Raw genomic sequence first — 19,690 nt, 5'->3', positions numbered from 1 at the left:
TCTCCAGATCTCAACCCCATAGAAAATCTTTGGAGGGAGTTGAAAGTCCGTGTTGCCCAGCAACAGCCCCAAAACATCACTGCTCTAGAGGAGATCTGCATGGAGGAATGGGCCAAAATACCAGCAACAGTGTGTGAAAACCTTGTGAAGACTTACAGAAAACGTTTGACCTCTGTCATTGCCAACAAAGGGTATATAACAAAATATTGAGATAAACTTTTGTTATTGACCAAATACTTATTTTCCACCATAATTTGCAAATAAATTCATTAAAAATCCTACAATGTGATTTTCTGGATTTTTTTCCTCATTTTGTCTGTCATAATTGAAGTGTAGCTATGATGAAAATTACAGGCCTCATATTTTTAAGTGGGAGAACTTGCACAATTGGTGGCTGACTAAATACTTTTTTGCCCCACTCTATGTATATGTATATAGGTATACTATGTATATATGTATGCTATGTATACTGTACTATACAGGACAACACACAAAAAATAAAACTCCCCTACTTTGTCTCCTGTGATGATTTCAGAGTCACACACATCTGCCACCATTGTGCACTTATGCAGTGGAATTTCAACTGCCTCACCGCCACGCCTGTGTCAGTTCTGTTCCTCGTTGGGCATGGCGTACAGGCTGGCAGACTGAGATGGCCAGGCAGGTGGAAGGTCAGGGCTGAGGTGGGTGCCCACTGCGGAGGAACTGACCTTTGTAAGTGTAGTCATTCACAATGTGGTGCCCATGTTTTCAAATCAAATCAAATGTTATTCGTCACATACACATGGTTAGCAGATGTTAATGCGAGTGTAGCGAAATGCTTGTGCTTCTAGTTCCGACAATGCCGTAATAACCAACGAGTAATCTAACCTAACAATTCCACAACTACTACCTTATATACACAAGTGTAAAGGGATGAAGAATGTGTACATAAAGATATATGAATGACTGTTGGTACAGAACGGCATAGGCAAGATGCAGTAGATGGTATCGAGTACAGTATATACATATGAGATGAGTAATGTAGGGTATGTAAACATATAAAAGTGGCATTGTTTAAAGTGGCTTGTGATACATGTATTACATAAAGATGGCAAGATGCAGTAGATGGTATCGAGTACAGTATATACATATGAGATGAGTAATGTAGGGTATGTAAACATTATATTAAGTGGCATTGTTTAAAGTGGCTAGTGATACATTTTTTTACATACATTTTTCCATTATTAAAGTGGCTAGAGTTGAGTCAGTATGTTGGCAGCAGCCACTCATTGTTAGTGGAGGCTGTTTAACAAACTGATGGCCTTGAGATAGAAGCTGTTTTTCAGTCTCTCGGTCCCTGCTTTAATGCACCTGTACTGACCTCGCCTTCTGGATGATAACGGGGTGAACAGGCAGTGGCTCAGGTGGTTGTTGTCCTTGATGATCTTTATGGCCTTCCTGTGACATCGAGGGGTGTAGGTGTCCTGGAGGGCAGGTAGTTTGCCCCCGGTGATGCGTTGTGCAGACCTCACTACCCTCTGGAGAGCCTTACGGTTGTGGGCGGAGCAGTTGCCGTACCAGGCGGTGATACAGCCCGACAGGATGCTCTCGATTGTGCATCTGTAAAAGTTTGTGAGTGCTTTTGGTGACAAGCCAAATTTCTTCAGCCTCCTGAGGTTGAAGAGGCGCTTCTGTGCCTTCTTCACCATGCTGTCCGTGTGGGTGGACCAATTCAGTTTGTCCGTGATGTGTACGCCGAGGAACATAAAACTTACTACCCTCTCCATTACTCGATGTCCCATCGATGTGGATAGGGGGGTGCTCCCTCTGCTGTTTCCTGAAGTCCACGATCATCTCCTTTGTTTTGTTGACGTTGAGTGTGAGGTTATTTTCCTGACACCACACTCCGAGAGCCCTCACCTCCTCCCTGTAGGCAGTCTCGTCATTGTTGGTAATCAAGCCTACCACTGTAGTCTTGTCTGCCAACTTGATGATTGAGTTGGAGGCGTGCATGGCCACGCAGTCGTGGGTGAACAGGGAGTACAGGAGAGGGCTCAGAACGCACCCTTGTGGGGCCCCAGTGTTGAGGATCAGCGGGGTGGAGATGTTGTTGCCTACCCTCACCACCTGGGGGCGGCCTGTCAGGAAGTCCAGCACCCAGTTGCACAGTGCGGGGTCGAAACCCAGGGTCTCAAGCTTGATGACGAGTTTGGAGGGTACTATGGTGTTAAATGCTGAGCTGTAGTCGATGAACAGCATTCTCACGTAGGTATTCCTCTTGTCCAGATGGGTTAGGGCAGAGTGCAGTTTGGTTGCGATTGCGTCATCTGTGGACCTATTGGGGCAGTAAGCAAATTGGAGTGGGTCTAGGGTGTCAGGTAGGGTGGAGGTGATATGATCCTTGACTAGTCTCTCAAAGCACTTCATGATGACGGAAGTGAGTGCTATGGGGCGGTAGTCGTTTAGCTCGGTTACCTTCGCTTTCTTGGGAACAGGAACAATGGTGGCCCTCTTGAAGCAAGTGGGAACAGCAGACTGGGATAAGTATTGATTGAATATGTCAGTAAACACACCAGCCAGCTGGTCTGCGCATGCTCTGAGGACGCGGCTGGGGATGCCGTCTGGGCCTGCAGCCTTGCGAGGTTTAACAAGTTTAAATGTTTTACTCACGTCGGCTGCAGTGAAGAAGAGGCCGCAGGTTTTGGTAGCGGGCCGTGTCAGTAGCACTATGTTGTCCTCAAAGCGAGCAAGAAGTTGTTTAGTCTGTCTGGGAGCAAGACATCCTGGTCCGCGACGGGTCTGGTTTTCTTTTTGTAATCCGTGAATGACTGTAGACCCTGCCACATACCTCTTGTGTCTGAGCCGTTGAATTGCGACTCTACTTTGTCTCTATACTGACGCTTAGCTTGTTTGATTGCCTTGCGGAGGGAATAGCTACACTGTTTGTATTCGGTCATGTTTCTGGTCACCTTGCCCTAGTTAAAAGCAGTGGTTCTTGCTTTCAGTTTCGCTCGAATGCTGCCATCAATCCATGGTTTCTGGTTTGGGAATGTTTTAATAGTTGCTGTGGGTATGACATCACCGATGCACTTTCTAATGAACTCGCTCACCGAATTAGCATATTCGTCAATGTTGTTGTTTGACGCAATGCGGAACGTATCCCAGTCCACGTGATCAAAGCAATCTTTTTATAGGCTTAATACTTTGTAATAACTTTATACAATTTGTTGTGTGTGTGTGTGTGTGTGTGTGTGTGTGTGTCACTCAGGAGTGCACATGGGTCCGGAGTATCCACAGGAGGCATTGCTCGAGTGATGATGACCTCACTAGATGATGTCACTCACCTTTAAATAGTCATTTAGAAGTCAAGGGCATGCGCTGTATGTAGCCTAGTTTATGCCTCTTCATTATGATAATGGATTTTTCACATAGCAAGCTAAAAGTAGGCAATATTTTTTCTGCTTATATGGCACTATGAAAATGATTAACCATAGTGAGATATTATTTAACGCCAAAATAATTAAGACATTAATCAGAGAAAATCTGTAATCTGATCATTTGAAAAGAAAAATACACCGATGGCTAGTTGAACATTTTAAATCCAATTAGGAACACAGTGTCCAATCCTCACATGGAATCATTTCAGTGGATCTTGTATATAGTGACCGATTAGGGAAAATTGGTCGTAGTTGCAGAATAGTTAGTCCAGATTAAAACAGGTCTATTTGCTGAAATTGTGGCATTTTGTTTCTGGATATCATCAGAACACCTTCAATTCGTCGGGTCATGGACTCCACAAAGTGTCGAAATTAGCAAGCGTGCAGAATGTCACTCACCTATTAACTTCAGCCTATGAGCATGGCACACTAAGGCAAGCTTCCTGAATAATCAAACCAATAATCACTTTCCGTTCTTTCAACCAATGGGCATAAATCTCGGGGAGTACGTATATGTCATCTCACCCCTTGTGTCTCTCATTTGCTGTTTTGCAGCAACAGTCTTCTGACGATGTCAGCTGCCCAGCATAGGGCAACCTGTCATCACCCTCTGGCGCCGAGGAGTGGAGAGGAAGCCTACCTTTCAAATTATATATAATATAAACAACTTTGAAAGCACCAGCTACAAGTATTGTTTAAAAATAGCCCATATTGTGCCATTTTCATGTTGGAAGCTTAACCAAATAATTCCAAGTAGTGGAGCCAGCTATGTTTTTCGATTGTACCGTTGCTAATAGGGGCACCACATTTCACACACACAGTTTTAAGAGTGTTTAAAAATATATGTTTTTAGATAGATGGCCATTACATGATTCATGTCTAAACTCCACATAAGCCTGTATCCAATATGGCCGCCAAACAACTCAAGGCGATTGGACAATTGGATTAAATTCGCATGACCATACTTAAAAATATATATTTATATATTTCACCTTTATTTAACCACATAGGCCGGTTGAGAACAAGTTATCATGTACAACTACGACCTGGCCAAGATAAAGCAAAGCAGTTTGACAAATACAACTGTCACGCCCTGGCCATAGAGAGCCTTTTATTCTCTATTTTGGGTAGGCCAGGGTGTGACTAGGGTGGGCATTCTAGTTTCTTTATTTCTATGTTTTCTGTTTCTATGTTTTGGCCGGGTATGGTTCTCAATCAGGGGACAGCTGTCTATCGTTGTCTCTGATTGAGAATCATACTTAGGCAACCTTTTTTCCCTTTGTTATTGTGGGTAGTTGACTTTGTTAGTGGCACTATAGCCCTAGTAAGCTTCACGGTCGTTTCTTTGTTTCTTGTTTTGCTGGCGACATTTATATTAAATAAAGGAAAATGTACGCTCACTACGCTGCACCTTGGTCCGGTCATTTCCAGGAAGACGCCCGTGACAACAACACAGAGACAAACATGGGATAAACAAACGTGCAGTCGATAACACAATAGAAAAAGTCCATATACAGTGTATGCAAATGCCGTGAGGTAAGGCAATAAATAGGTCATAGTGGCGAAATAATTACAATTTATTAGTAACATTGAAGTGATAGATGTGCAGATGATGATGTGCAAGTAGGGATACTGGGGTGCAAAAGAGCAAAAATAAATAACAATATGGGGGGGATGAGGTAGTTGGGTGGGCTATTTACAGATGGGCTGTGTACAGGTGCAGTGATCGGTAAGCTGCTCTGACAGCTGATGCTTAAAGTTAGGGAGGGAGATATAAGTCTCCATACTTGTACGAAATATAATTATAGAATGCCCAATAATATCTGAAAATGTTCATAGTGATGTTCATAGTGATGTAGAATACACAACCAAATGAGCTCGGTGGGCCAGATATAAATATATTTAAAATATTGTTAAGTTTGTGCCCAAAAAGGTGTCTGAATCGCTAATTTAATGGGTAGACATGAACAATAACGTGTTGTTTACTGACATTATTTTTCATTGAGTGAAATCCCTATGGGAAAAACGAATGAGATGGAGGAATTAAATAAATACAATTATTATTAAAATTCCTTCAAGACAATCACTATGAGACATCGTAAACCCAAGTAGACGCGAGCGACGACCTGGCTCATGGACTATATAGGCCTGTCACCTGCTTCATCAGGGGTGTGAAGCAAAACACTTGTATTTAGCAAGAGGATTAGGTTACTCGAGATTTGTTGTTTTATTAATCATCAATATTTTCTGGAACTAGAATAAAGTAAACCGACGCATTTACCTTATAGTATGCCCGCTCACATTTTCCTATTTATCTCCTCTGAAAAGTTGAACTTATCATTTTTATCTTATACTAAACCTAATAAAAATAATAGCAAACCATTTTTTTATGGGACATTTTTTTAAAGTAATTGAATCATATGATTTGTTGCCCACAAGAGTTGGTTAAAAACAAATGAATGATTTTATATAACGACCATATATATATATATATATATATATATACATTTTATTGTTCGGCCTATCTACACCAAAATCAATAGTAAATGTCAAAGCGAATAATCTAATTACATTTTAGATGTCAGTATGCATGTATTATTATTATTAACCCATTAATATTATATAATCTGTTTCTCTGCAAAACTTTCGACTTCCATTGTCTTATCTCTTTTACATTCATTTCAGTGAATCTAGCACTAATTGATGTGAAAATAAACGTGATATTTTTTACATTAAAGCTATCCACAGCAAAAGGGGTTGTAATTTTTATCAGTCCCTCTACCGCTATGGAACGTATCTCTTTCTCCCTTCCAGAAATGTCCAGACAACAGCTCTGCAGTTCACTGTAAATAAATGAATAAAATGCTCGCGTTTGTTTGGGAACGCGCTCACAAGCCCTTCTTCAGCCTATAACGTGGAGAATAATGAACAGATGCCACTGAATTAGGAAAGAAATACTCTCCCCTCCCAAAGTACCAGTTTGGCCGGTGCTTTGGCTGGCACGTATTGCAGCTGGCAGCGCGGTGACGGGCTCCTCTTGTGCTCAGGCCTACTCGTGCTGAGACATTTAGCGTTTTGCCAGCGGTCAACCACCACCTCCAACGATGTACGTTATTTGATTGCTATGAAATTCGTCGATAGGATTGAAGCATTTCAAATAACATTATAACACTTTCATCGTGTGTCCTTTATGGCCTGTCCTTCACCCTCGACTGTGGAAAGACTTTTTTTATTAGAGCCTAAAAAAATCACTGAATTTCAAATAAAGAAAATACTATAGCCTATGTTTGTTAGAGGAAATTCTATTTTAGTTCAGCATTAGCCCATAGACCTCAAGTTTAGACAAAAATTGGGCAGGGCCTCGAATCCAGTCGCGATGTTTTTTTGCGTCTAGGCTTATGTCTGTAATTTCGTGCCTCCCAGATTTTCATGCAAATATTCTAAAATCCGCATAAAAAGAATAAGCGTTTTTTTCCCACCAGAGCTGTTTTTTTTTGCATCAAACAGACTTGTTGCAGATAAAAGGCTGTGCGTGATGACGTAGGGTTTTTATTTGACATTTTTTTCATTGCTTTTGGGAAACCGGGCCCAGGTCATTGGGCTGCAATGTTGTTGTAATTCATCACAGTTTTGTATTCTTTTTTTTACTTCATAGGCTACAACTGCAGGTTGGGGAATTTATAAAGATAACACCAAACTTTATTTTAGATATTGAAATCATACACACGCATTTGCGAATTGCGATGTAATCAGCTGTCTTGTGTAAACTTTCTCACTGTTGACGTTCAATGAATTCTTTAATATAATAATAATTATTATTATAATAATAATAAGACTATTAATGTATTACATTTGTAAAGCGCTTTTCATTATACGGAATAATCTTAAAGTGCATCAAATTAAAATTAAAGCCAAATAGGCTAGAAATAAACTTGACAGTACTCGACAAGGCAACTGACATAAAGTACACAGCTGGCGCTACGAAGAACAAGGACACCAAGGAGCACAGATATTAACAGATCGCTTTCCTAAAGGGAAAGGTACAACATTGTGAAAGGTGTATAGCAAATCGACGACGACTAAGCCTGGAAATGCGGTTATTTGTCCCATGAAGTAACTATTAATTCATCTAATTGAATTCATATTGATATCTGTTGGTAGGAGAGCAATATTTTAGTTTTGGTTGAGACACGTTTAGGCCTACATTTGAGGACCTGCCAAGTTGTAGCCTAGCAAGCTGTTATCTTAATGTGGTGGGCCTCTTACCTCGCCAAAGTACCCATGACCGCTTTGATGTTAAAACGCTTAAATATAAGTAAGGCCTATATGGCACGATAAAAAACACTAACATTTTCCTTCAGGCAAATATAATTTTGAATCGGAACCACCAATAAAGGTAGACCGTTTCACACATAGGCTAGGCTGTTAAGTCTCACAAATAGGCTGTTATCGTTTATGGGCCACTGACTGTTGTCTGAATAGGCCCACATATGCGTGTTATTTTAGGCCCATTATTTTAGCATAAATCACCACAGTTTTTATGCATAATCTGAGCCATCTGACCATTGTATTTGATACCATATGAAAACCATTAGGCGTTAACTTCTGAACAGAAAATACATTGGTAAGAAATGTGTAGCACAATATATTAGGCTAATTATTCCCTTTTTGTTTGGGGACAGGCCTTGATTGGCCAGACCCTTCTTCGTGCACCCCAGTGCCCGCTGCTGCTCATACCATGCACAGACGGTGGGTCATATGGGTCCCGGGGCAGCGGTCCAAAGTGGGGAGTCCTTTCATTAAGCTACCACTGACAATATAAAATCCATCATGCTTATAAAAGACTAACACTCTACAAACACGTATGGTTCGACGCTATAAAATGAGAATATTGGAAGCAACATTATATAATTCACATTGGCCACATTTCTGAAGATACACATGTGGTTATGAATGTGTCGTGCACTTGTTATTCGCTAAAGCTATCTCGGCGAGAATGCCATGTTATTAGAATCTGTTACATGGTTCAAATGAAATGATTCGTTGCATCTGGTTAACATACATCGTGGATAACAGGTGAGACAGTTTCAAATAAGTTTGTTTCAAATATATTAAACATTTGATGTATGGGCTATGTAAAAAAAATACCCTTAAACAAAAATTGTAGCGGAAAGGCATATCCAAATGTGTCAAACTCTGATGTACATTTTCTACATCTATATGCTTAAAGCAATTTGCGATAGGCCTATATGTCCCATAATGAAATGATAAAATGTAAAAGGGTCAGTTATCCTCAATTCGCAGGTATTAAGCAGCTGATAAAGTTAATAATATACTTTTTGTCCAATAAATGAAGTGTAGCCAAAACCTCATTACCGAGTATTAAGCATAGTGTTGACATTGTTAGCCTACGAACAAATAGGCTATCATCGGTATGCCCCATTTAAATGATTGACTCACCATTTACTGTATCAAGATTTAGAAATAAATATTGGGTTGAGTTTGTTTTGCAGTATGCTACAATTTATCAATGTAACAGTTATACCAGTTGTAACAATGTCCACGCTTCACTGCAATTACAGTATGACATTTAGCTTATAATTTGCTTCCTGCATTATTCCCTTCTTTTAATGGCGCCAACATCTCCGATTGTCCCTCCATCATAGCCTGGTCCCAGATCTGTTTGTGCTTGTCCTTACTCCAGTGTCATTGTCAAGCAAAACATGACGGCATGACAATTCCATAAGGAGTTGGCAAGATGCATAAACAGAAAAAAAAAAATCTATCAATCGATAAATCAATAAAATATTCCGAATGGGGACATTTGTGCGATCTGTTTTCTATCGTTAATATGCACGTAATGTCAATAATATCATGTCACCGTGTGACCTTGTCGGAGTGGGCGCCCTGATTCTAGTTTGTGAGCTAGGCAGGCTACTGCCTGGGAAGGTCTCCCACTCAGAAGTACGAGATGGGGAGTTGACCTCAGGTCTCCCCACTGGAAGCCCGAGGTAAGGGGGAGCGGGGGAATCTATCAAATAGCGCACCTCTAACTTTGTACCGTACTAATGCAATTAATAATGCAATTAGTTGTGAACTTTAGTTTGTGTGTTTCTTGTTTGAAGTGCAATAGTGTAATAATCAGGTTCTCTTCTTTATAAGTGTGTTATTCTGTGTATTTGTGTGTTATAGGATTTGTGAAATGTATTTGTGTTTTTTTTAGCAATAGGGTAATAGTGTAGTAATTAAATTATATTTTTTATTAGTATTGATAGACTACAATTTGTTTCTATTGGTCTTTGTTACTTCTTTTTGATATGTTTGAGTCTTTATTTTTGTATTTATATTTACATAGTTTTAAATGTTATGATTATTTATTTCTGTTCAAAATGACAGTTAATTCCGAATGGTGTTTGTTTATTTTGATGGGGAGGGGGGTGCTGAAGGGGGGCTTCGCCCAAGGAGCCATACAAGCTAGAACCGCAACTTTCTACAGGCCAATCAGACATTTTTCTTGATCAACTCAATCGGTTTTCGATTAACCTTCATCTTCATCAATGAGCCAAAAAATGGTATTGGTGTATATATTTTTTCATCATAAATGTGTGTCGTTCGTTTTTTTTATAGGCTATCATTTCTATCGCACATCACTGGGTAGCCCATATGAATTCTAAAATAATCACGGTGGCTGGCGTTCAAAGCCTAAATTAGCATATATCACATTTCCATCTGTCAACATATGAGTAGCCTGTATGTTTCTCTAGAGCTGGTGTTTCCAAACTGGGGTATGCACAATGCCGTGGGGGGTATGCCAAATAAAAATGTGATTAAAACAACATCAAATTGATCAGAAATACAGTGTAGACATTGTTAAGAACCTCTAAAGGTGCCTCCAGAAATGTTCTGTTTTTAGAGCTATAGCCCTGTTTTCATCTTGTTTTGTTGTTTTTCATCTGCGTTTCCCCCCTCAAGTTTAATGTACGAGAGATTGACCCAACCCTTCAAATCAAATCAAATTGTATTTGTCATATGCTTCGTAAACAACAGGAGTAGACTATCAGTGAAATGCTTACTTACAGGCCCTTCCCAACAATGCAGAGAAAAAAAGAGAAATAATAGAACAATAATAACACAAGAAATCACTACACAATGAGTAATGATTACTTGACTATATACACGGGGTACCGGGTCGATGTGCAGTGGTACGAGGTAATTGAGGTAGATGTGTACATATACTGTAGGTAGGGATAAAGTGACTAGCCAATAGGATAGACAATAAACAGCAACATAAATGGGTCAATGCAGATAGTCAGGGTAGCTATTGGGTAACTATTGAACTAGCTACTTAGCAATCACATGGCTTGGGGTTGAAGCTGTTCAGGGTCCTGCCGGTTCCAGACTTGGTGCATCGGTTGCCATGTGGTAGAAGAGAGAACAGTCTATGACTTGGGTGGCTGGAGTGTATAGAGGTCCATCCAGGACCTCTATATCCAGAGGTCTTGGATGGCAGGGAGCTTGCCCCAGTGATGTACTGGGCCATATGCATTACCCTCTGTAGCACCTTTCAGGAACACAGAGGAACTTGAAGCTCTCGACCTGCTCCACTACAGCCCCGTCGATATGGATGGGGGTGTGCTCGGCTCTCCGTTTGTTGTAGTCTACGATCAGCTCCTTTGTCTTGCTGACGTTGAGGGAAAGGCTGAGAGGGATTAATCAGATGACATTGAGAAGTTTATCATATCAGTCACCGGCTTCATGAATAAGTGCATTGACAACGTTGTCCCTACAGTGACCTATCACTGGTACTTCCTGTTTGAGTTTTTGCTCGTAAGAAGGAATCAGGAGGATAGAGTTATCGTCAGAGTTGCCAAATGGACGGTGAGGAGAGCATTATATGCATCTCTGTGTGTGGAGTCAAGGTGAGCTAGAGTTTTTTCGCCTCTAGTTGCACCGATGACATGCTGGTAGAAATTAGGTAAAATCGATTTCAGTTTTCCTGCATTAAAGTCACCGGCCACTATTCAGTTAGATAAACAGAATGTAGTGTCTGTAACTTCATCTTTTGGACATTCATTTGATCACGTCCAAGTAATTAAGATTAAAATAACTTTATTTGTCAATTGTACACAAGGTCCAACCAAATTTTGACTTCCGTTTTGTCCTAACTCCCGAACAACACACACACAGGTTGGATAGGGACAAGGTGCTCTGGCTGCCACAAGGGGCACCCATGGAGCAGTTGTTGTGGGGGATTAAGTGCCTTGCTCAAGGGCACAACGGCAGGCAACGGCATCTAGGATTTTAAACTAGCAACCCTTCAAACATTCAACCTCCAGCTGCGTACCCCCTCTAGCACCAGGGTCAGCGCACTCTCAAATGATGTTTTTTGCCATCATTGTAAGCCTGCCACACATACACTATACATTTATTAAACATAAGAATGAGTGTGAGTTTTTGTCACAACACAGCTCATGGGAAGTGACAAAGAGCTCTTATACGACCAAGGCCACAAATAATAATATAATAATAATCAATAATTTTGCTCTTTATTTAACCATCTTACAAATAAAACCTTATTTGTTAATTGAAACTGTTAAAATTATGTCTGTGAGTATAACAGAACTGATATGGCAGGCAAAACCCTGAGGACAATCCATCCCCCCAAAAAATAATTTCAGCCCACCCCTGTTTTCAATGGCTGTCACTTCTATTATAAGGCGAAATCCTCCCAGAATGCAGTTCCTAGGGCTTCCACTAGATATCAACAGTCTTTAGAAAGAGTTTCATGCAGGTTTTTGGAAAAATTAGCCAGAAATTGTAGTTTTTCTAGGTGACTCCCATTTTGGCTGTAGTGTTTACAAGCGCTTGGAGAGAGTGCGTTCTTTGGTAAAGACAACAACGATTCTCCATCTTAAATTTGTTTATTTACGTATTAGGGTAACTAAGGTTTGATTATAAACGTTGTTTGACTTGTTCGGAAAACTTTATTAGTAACGTTTGGGATTCATTTTGTATGCATTTTGATGGAGGGAAACTGGGTGGATTATTGACTGAAGCGCGCCAGCTAAACTGAGTTTCTATGGATGTAAAGAAGGACATCATCGAACAAAATGACCATTTGTGAAGTATCTGGGACCTTTTGGAGTGCCAACAGAAGAAGATCAAAGGTAAGGCATTTATATATCGCTATTTCTGACTTTCGTGGCGCACCTGCCTGGTTGAAATATGTTTTTCATGCTTTTGTATGCGGGGCGCTGTCCTCAGATAATCGCATGGTGTGTTTTCGCCGTAAAGCCTTTTTGAAATCTGACACAGCGGCTGGATTAACAAGAAGTTAAGCTTTATTTTGATGTATTACACTTGTGATTTCATGAAAGTTAAATATTTATAATTCTGTAGTTTGAATTTCGCATCCTGCAATTTCACCAGATGTTGGCCAGGTGGGACGCTACTGTCCCACCTGCCCATAAGAAGTTTTAAGCTCGTCTCTATATTTTTAAAAACGACACTGCCCATATCATTGCATAGTGCAGAAAAAACAGGAGTGTTCAGGGGCCTTGATTTAACAAAGTTTTCACTGTAGTGTCTAAAATGTATTTCAAGTTGTTAGGCACAACTTATGGAGCCCTGACCTGTTCACCGGACGTGCTACCTGTCCCAGACCTGCTGTTTTCAACTCTCTAGAGACAGCAGGAGCGGTAGAGATACTCTCAATGATCGGCTATGAAAAGCCAACTGTCATTTACTCCTGAGGTGTTGACTTGTTGCACCCTCGACAACTACTGTGATTATTATTATTTGACCATGCTGGTCAGTTATGAACATTTGAACATCTTGGCCATGTTCTGTTATAATCTCCACCCGGCACAGCCAGAAGAGGACTGGCCACCCCTCATAGCCTGGTTCCTCTCTAGGTTTCTTCCTAGGTTTTGGGCTTTCTAGGGAGTTTTTCCTAGCCACCGTGCTTCTACACCTGCATTGCTTGCTGCTTGGGGTTTTAGGCTGAGTTTCTGTACAGGACTTTGATATATCAGCTGATGTAAGAAGGGCTATATAAATACATTTGATTTGATTTGATTTGAAGGAAAAAAATGTAAAAGAGGAAAAAACACTTTCAAAAAATTGTGGATCCGGGAGAATTGTCATCAACTACACTAATCAGCAACGGTCAAAAAATATTACTAGAAAATATTCATATTCTTGAAATCCCAAGTGAAATATAGTGAAACACAGTTTAGCCTTTTGTTAATCACCCTGTCATCTCAGATTTTGAAATTATGCTTTACAGGCAAAGCAAGAGAAGCGTTTGTGTAAGTTTATCGATAGTCTAGCATAGCATTATGTCCAGCTAGCAGCAGGAAGCTTGGTCACAAAATCAGAAAAGCAATCAAATTAACCGTTTACCTTTGATGATCTTCGGATGTTTTCACTTTCTAACTGGTGAGACTCCCAGTTAGACAGCAAATGTTCCTTTTGTTCCATAAAGATTATTTTCATACCCAAAATACCTCCGTTTGTTTGTCACGTTATGTTAAGAAATCCACCGGAAATAGCGGTCACGACAAATTAATCAAATCAAATCAAATTATATCCATAATATCGACAGAAACATGGCAAACGTTTTTATAATCAATCCTCAAGGTGTTTTTCAAATATCTATTCGATAATATATCAACCGGGAAAATTGGCTTTTCAGTAGGAGCAAGAGGAAAAATGACTACCTCTGTCTTTTATGCAAGAATCACTCTGAGAGCCCTCAGCTGGACACTTACGCAATGTAGTCATTTACGCTCATTCTTCAACATAAAGGCGTGAAACTACGTCAAAATGCTGTAGACATCTTAGGGAATACGTAGAAAAAGGAATCTGGTTGATATCCCTTTCAATGGCTAATAGGGGTGCATAGGAAGACAACAGTTTCAAAATAAGAGGCACTTCCTGATTGGATTTTCCTCAGGGTTTCGCCTGCAAAATCAGTTATGTTATACTCACAGACAATATTTTTGACAGTTTTGGAAACTTTAGTGTTTTCTATCCTAAGCTGTCAATTATATGCATATTCTAGCATCTGGTCCTGAGAAATAGGTGGTTTACTTTGGGAACATTATTTTTCCAAAAATAAAAATAGTGCCCCCTAGTTTCAAGAGGTTACATGTGTTTTTCTTTCAAAAACAAGGACATTTCTAAGTGGCCCCAAACTTTTGAACGGTAGTGTATATGCCAAATTGTCCCTTAAACTTGACTCCATATGCATTAGTGAAGCCCATATGGGCAAATTATTTTGACAGGTACAAGCATTCTGGGTATAACTCCACCTTGTCTCCTTAGGTAGAGTTACATCCAGATAGCTTGCACCTGACAAATAATCTCAGATATCCACTAGTGCATGTGGAGTAAGTTTTCAAACAAAGCTGCTTTTTAAACAGGAATTGACAATGTCTCTTATGACTTCACCTGACAAAGAGCATCATGTAAACTGTAGCTCCTATACCATCTATCAACTAGCTTTTCAGCTTACTGAGTAGGGTTTAGACCACAGTTTGTGAGTGGCCCTTTGAGAGTTCTCATAGTTATCTTTAGATATCTCTGAAAACGAGTAACTTTGCCTTCTGAGCTTGGACCCGTGGAGAGGTCCTGAGATCATTAAGTTCCAAGAATACTTTTTGGAACACCTCAAAGGTATATTTCAGATATTTGGGGTACTTTAGATTTAAGCCATAGATGAGGCCCATAAGCAACGTACATGACTGCAAAACACTGGAAATACCAGCAAGGACCTCTGCTCCTTCGATGCAGATCCCCATGCTCTATATTCTGGTGCAGATCCTTCACAGATCCTCCTCATCAAATGTTGAATGAGGTCTTCTCGGATCATGGTGTCGTCAGCATCCTGAGTGAAATTGTTTAGAAATAACAGACTAGGCTACTAGATTAACTGTACCATTTGAGAGGAGAGAGAGGGGAACAAATGAAGATACCTAATTTAGAGATAAATAAGGATACAAAAATGAAAACCTTTACCTTGTACTCTGCAATAAGGTCTTCAACCCTCTCGCCGACGTATATGATCAGGCCACGGATCACACTCTCTTCTTTCCTGGATGATGTTGCACTGTAATATGTTATACACATAAATGCATTTAATACTGGCAACTAATTACATATAGTATAATCTATATACCATTGTGAAGGTGTTACTGTGTCCCGTCCCGTGTGTCCCGTCTTTCTGCATGTCCTCCTTTTGTTTTGGTGTCAATTCGTCTTCTGGATAAAGGTGGACTCGAGAGCAACAGCTGTCATTCTTCTGAAGTCTTCCTTAATCTGAGAGAGAGGAGACGGGGGAGGAAACATCTTCTGATCACATAAGGACAAAGGATGATCTGAGAGACAGAATGCTATTAGGAAACCCTTCCCCAATCTTGTGCAGATTGAGAATGTTCAGACTTTAATGAATATTTAATTGTAGATTAGAATATTTGGTCAAGACAACACAAAATATTTAAATCAATATACGTTTTACCTACATTGACTATTTTCATTCAGCAATATTTTGTACCCGAGTGGGCTCAAACAGGGCTGGCCATCTTTCTTTGAAGTCCTTCACAGGAAGGGCCTGAATGACATCTTGTCTTCGATATGAGAAGGTCTTTGCCAATGTTGTGGTTGTCACGTATTTTTACTTCTCCCAGTAGCTCCACTCGCTCCCTCTCCAGGGTCTCATCTGTTTCTCCAGTCATTTACCTCCACCTTCTTTGGCTTTTATGTTCTTGGCAACAGTCCTCTGGTGATGTTCCCTTGACAGAGTTCACTTCCAGTTCTGGGCAACCGAACCAGTTTCGATCTGTAATTGCCTATCTTGTATTTCAGGCTGGTTTGCAGGCCTGAGTAGGACCAGGCTCTTTAAGGCATGGGTACTTTTTTTTTTTACCAAAGCTTCAGCAACTTGGCAAATTTGTAGACTTGACATATAGGCTGTAAACTGAAGATACTTTCAGACAATTTTTCCAGGATGTCTGATTTCATAGACAAATTGTTTAGTGTTCCATCCCTTTATGTGTGCTTCATTAGCTGCCTCAAGAATAAGCTCTGTATCAGTACTCAGGAATGTCTGGATACGTGAAAACCTAAAGATGAGGAATTGTATTATATGACAATGATCCCAAACACACCGCCCGGGCAACGAAGGAGTGGCTTCGTAAGAAGCATTTCAAGGTCCTGGAGTGGCCTAGCCAGTCTCCAGATCTCAACCCCATTGAAAATCTTTGGAGGGAGTTGAAAGTCCGTGTTGCCCAGCAACAGCCCCAAAACATAATTGCTCTAGAGGAGATCTGCATGGAGGAATGGGCCAAAATACCAGCAACAGTGTGTGAAAACATTTGACCTCTGTCATTGCCAACAAAGGGTATATAACAAAGTATTGAGATAAACTTTTGTTATTGACCAAATACTTATTTTCCACTATAATTTGCAAATAAATTCATAAAAAATCCTACAATGTGATTTTCTGGATTTTTTTCTTCTCATTTTGTCTGTCATAGTTGATGTGTACCTATGATGAAAATTACAGGCCTCTCTCATCTTTTTAAGTGGGAGAACTTGCACAATTGGTGGCTGACTAAATACTTTTTTGCCCCACTGTAGGTATGTAATGACACATTAAATAAACTCTTTATAGTGTTTTCTTTACATTGTAGAGGCGATAAAGTGATAAGTTGGACAGATCGTTTAGGTCATGCCATTTATTTAGTTGGAAAGGGGAGAAAGTGTGCTTTACAATGGTATTGACATTACAGTTGATCTGGAAATATTATGTTTTTGGGGCGCTAAAATAAGGTCAATTGTACGGACCAAGGCGATGTACAAAAGTGAGTGAGTTTACATTAGCTACTGTAGCCCGAGGTAAAGACAGCTTCAGGTTGGATATTCGCCTGTAGTTTTCCTTACGTCCACCAACAGCAGTTAGGGACCTTCAACATTGTGACAAATCTAATTTTCACATTTCAGCAGCTCTTTAACTATCACTCCTAAAACTGGTTCTTGCTAACCCGATGGCATAGACACACATTGCACACGCTTTTTTTGTCGATTTACATCTCGCACTATTTTAAATTATTTATTTACATGTTTTAATTTTTCCGTAGCTCTTTGGTCATATGACCTACTGACTTCAAACCCGGTTCAGAATGTCCACTCACTGGGCCTACACATTGCACCACCTTCAGTTTGTCTGTTTCCACCTCATAAGATTTTACATACATTTTTCAAACTTTAAAATGTCAATAGCTCCTTGGTCATGTGACCTACTGACTTCAAACAAGATTCAGAATGTCCACTGACTACCCTTATATAGTCAGTGGACTATAGTTATTCCATTGTACTGATTGTAATACATATTAGCATTTCACATACATTCATAAGTGCAATACCTTTTTATGACATACTGTGAAAACGTCTCTTGGCTGCTGGCTCTGTCACTTTCAGACATGCGCAGAGCAGACTGAAAGGGGAAGGGTAGCTCATGACTTGAACTACAGGGGTTTTCTGTAAAGAGAGAGTAATCCTAAAGGCACAGACACACCCCTTGACTTTCAATTGGCACCCTGGTATTGGTATTCTCTCCTGATTGGTCTCCGTGGTGCTTAGTCAATGGGAACTGTGTTGCCAGCCCCATCATGAAGTTGTTACACAGTCTGGCAGTCTGACTAAAGTGCCAGAGGTATGAGGAGAGACATCCTCCTCTGTATTTATGGGAACAAATATTTCCTAACACTTTGGATCCTATTCTTGGACAGTTAGAAGACACAATGCATCAATGCAAAAAAAAAAAAAAAAAAACGAATTACTGTCCATGAGTAACCTCAACCTTGTGTGTCTGTGGGTGTTTGGGCCAATAAAGTGCCAACTCAATTCTACCACTGACTAGTCTCTCATGCCTCTGAACGGGGACACATGGCAATAGTTTTTAATCTAAACCAGCCCTTCTTTACTGGAGTACACTAACCCCTAATTGGGGCTCTTTTCTTGACACATAGTAGCAGTTTACCAGACAAGAAGTCAAGAAGATCAAAAAGTAGATTGTTGTAAGGGTGTAGTACGTCCTGTGCTGGTCCCACTGTCATATCCATTCTGGATTCTGCATGGTAAAATCATAGCTGAAAAATACCTCTATCCTACTGTATGTGGGAATGTCTTATGTCCGTCCTACATGTAGTGTTGGTATATGGAATATTCCTCAACTGCATACATCATAAATTGCTATTGCAAATATAAGTATTATGTTCAACAACTGACATTTTCAGATATTATTTTGACAAACACACTTTGGTGGTTACAATTCATTCTCTATTGTCATAGACTGTCATCTGTGATAGGACTTTCTTTAAGCACGTACTGATGCAACTGTCCCTTAATATTTTTTTCTTAAAGTCTACAAACGCTCTACATTTATTCCCTCTGTGAGGGTTGGATCCTATATGCTACTTGTATTATTGTCCTGTAAATGGTTCAGTGCCTATAATTTAGGCTGTGTGTAGAATGGGGCATAAAGGAAATTACCTCTACTAGAATATAGTGATCAGGAAATCAGCATACAGTTTTGGCCTGTGTATTCATTTGCCTATAAATAATCAGAATTCCATAATGTTTACATAAAAAAGAGAATACTTCAAAATGAGAAGATATTGCCATGGAAAAGACGACTGGGTGGACATAAAGTGGAAAGGAGGGGAAATAACTCCCACCATGCAGCAGGACACCTTCAGCTGCGGGGTCTTTGTAATGCAGGTTTGATAGTTGTATTTTCAATAATGAACGGTTAGCTGTAATGTGACAATTAGGTCAAAAACTATATTTAATTTTTTGATGTAGATGGCCAAGGAAGTTGCACAGAACTTCCCCAGCATCCCCTTCCAAATTGATACAGAACCTTCAAAAACACATGGAGCAACTGCTTAAAGAAACGGCTGAGGATAGACTAAACATGTCTGGTAATGACATTTAATTCAAAGTAAATGTCAATTCTTTATTTTCATGTAGTTGTGTGGGACAGCCATATGTTCAGTTCATGCCTATGATTTCAGAGGTCAACAAAGCCAACAACTGCGTCATCTTTGTCACTGATAAAGAACCTGGATGTGGCCCAAAGACTGACTAGGTTAATAACTTTATTTAACATGTTTATAATCTTTTGACAACAGTGACGGCATGGAAGACAATTTATGATATAACACAATGTATGGCTAATTCATCACACTGCATTGATATTTTATATA

The sequence above is a fragment of the Oncorhynchus mykiss genome, chromosome 20 (genome assembly GCF_013265735.2).
Source record: "Oncorhynchus mykiss isolate Arlee chromosome 20, USDA_OmykA_1.1, whole genome shotgun sequence".
NCBI classification, from domain to species: Eukaryota; Metazoa; Chordata; class Actinopteri; order Salmoniformes; family Salmonidae; genus Oncorhynchus; species Oncorhynchus mykiss.
Note: the sequence above shows the minus strand (reverse complement) of the source record.